The 2,133-nt window shown below is 51.4% G+C and overlaps 1 pseudogene; it reads left to right on the plus strand.

The window, feature by feature from the left end:
* Window positions 1-2,133, plus strand: part of LOC104276269 — a 62,159-nt pseudogene that overhangs the window by 11,404 nt on the left and 48,622 nt on the right.

The following is a 2,133-nucleotide window of genomic DNA, read 5'->3' on the forward strand; positions in this document are numbered from 1 at the left end:
GCTCCCTCCTGTCGACATCTCACGAAACCACCGTGTACTTCCACAGCGACCACTCGCAGAACAAGCCGGGCTTCAAGCTGGAATACCAGGGTAAGGAGCAGCAGGGGGACAATCCTGCCCCCGGGTGCTGATGGTGAGGGCAGCAGAGCCAGGGCAGGCGTCACAGTTGTTGCTGTTCTGTTGAGTTAATTCCATGAGGACTTAATCCAAATGAGTGGAAAGGTGTTACACGAAGGCCGTGCTTAATCCTGATAACTGGGATCTGTTCGCCCTACGGCAAATAACAAATGTTCCGAGAGTGCTTTGTGACAGTGAAATGCCTTTGAATTAATTCCAGCCAGGTTCACTTAGATCTTGGTGCTCTCAGCTGTCGCGTGCAAAGAGGAGAGTCCTCAGCAGCCATGAGTTTGCTCTGGAACCTTGCAGCTGCTTTTCAGTCTCAGCCCAAGCCCAGACGCAGCCTTAGCTGCAGCCTAGCCTTGTGTGGAGGGAGCTAGGTAAATGCGTAAACAGCCAAATAACTGAGCAACAGGGCTGGCGTGGATAACTGGAGCGAAAGGAGAGAAGTCAGGCGTTTAAATCCAAAGATGCTCTCAGTGCGGTTTTTGGAGATGATGGGGGGATGGATGTGCCTACCTTCTCGCCCAGCTTGAGTCTTCAGGCAGCTCCCTGGTTTGAAACGTGAAGTTCTCTGAGCAGCAGCGGCCTCAGTCTCTGAAGCCGGCAGAGCGAGGCCTTGGAAATGCCCCTTCTCTTACTGGATTTGCTGCTCTTGGAGGATTGGGACTGCCCATGTGAGTCTTTTTGCCCTGTTGAAAAAGAACCTGAACTTTGGGCCCTGCTTGATCCCACAGCTCTACCTTGAGGAGCATCTTTGCAGAACCTTCTGGTCTTCTCCAGCCACCTGTCCTTGGCACATGGGAATGTGAAGGGGCACAAGATGCCGAGGGCAGATCGCACACTTTGCACTGAATGTCGTTAGGATGGGCTTTGCTGCGCAGCAGCTGGGAGCCAAGTGGTCCAGCTACTGCCTGGGAGAGAGACGCAAGGAGTGGGAAAGATGGAGCATGTGTCTCCAGCCACGTGACGGAGCCAAGGACTGACAAAGGGCTGACTCCCCAGAAATAGCAATAAAAGCCGCTACTCATACTTAATTGAAAACATTAATTTTGTCTTGGCTGTCCTGTTCATGCACCATATAATTCATGCGCTGCTACACAATTTAGGAGGGAATGTGCTCTGTGAGGCACTCTGGGTAATCTCATGGAAATTGCTATGCAAATTGGCTCCAGCAAGGCTGACCAATAATTTATAATGCCAGGTGGAACATGTTAACCAATTGACTTGCATTCGTCACCAGGGTTGTCCACGTTTTGTTGGAAAACAAGGCAGCTTTCCCAATTAGAAGTGAAGTGCAGTGACTCTGTGAGCACAGGCTCCGAGCCCCCGGCGGGGCCGATCCCGGTGCTCGTGTCCGAGGCTACGCAGAGCGGCGCCAGGGCTTTCCCTCAGCATCCATGCAGAGGTGTGCATGGTTCATAAAAGTTTATCTCCTTCAATTAAGTCGTTGTATGAGGAAGAAGTAGCCAAGCAGCACGGAGAGTGTACTGTTCCTGCTTTTGTTGAGAAAATATGCGGCATGAAACGTTCCTTCTTATATATATATATTGGTTTTTTTAAGCCTATGAGCTGCAAAAAATGCCCTGACCCTGAACCTTTTGCTAACGGCGTTGTAAGAGGAGCCGGTTACAACGTTGGCCAGTCCATCTCTTTCGAGTGTCTGCCTGGCTACCAGCTGATCGGCCACCCCGTCCTGACCTGCCAGCACGGCACCAACAGGAACTGGGACCACCCATTGCCCAGATGTGAAGGTATGGCTTTGGGGTCACCCGGAGGGCACCCAAGTGGGTGTTTCTGGGCAGAGAAAAGGCTTCAGCTCTCTGCTCTGGCCTCCTTTTGAATCGGTGTTCTATAATTGGGCTGAAAGTTTCTCTGGAAAACAAAAGCATCGCTGGAGGCGGGCAGGGAATGTGCCCTTCGAATGAAGCCTCAACCCCTGAGGTGCTGAAGTATGTTCTCCGTGGATTGATGTTCAACATATTTCAGCCTACTCAAAGCAAATGTTTTGAGCGG

This window comes from Apaloderma vittatum, unplaced genomic scaffold (genome assembly GCF_000703405.1).
Source record: "Apaloderma vittatum isolate BGI_N311 unplaced genomic scaffold, ASM70340v1 scaffold7017, whole genome shotgun sequence".
Taxonomy (NCBI): domain Eukaryota; kingdom Metazoa; phylum Chordata; class Aves; order Trogoniformes; family Trogonidae; genus Apaloderma; species Apaloderma vittatum.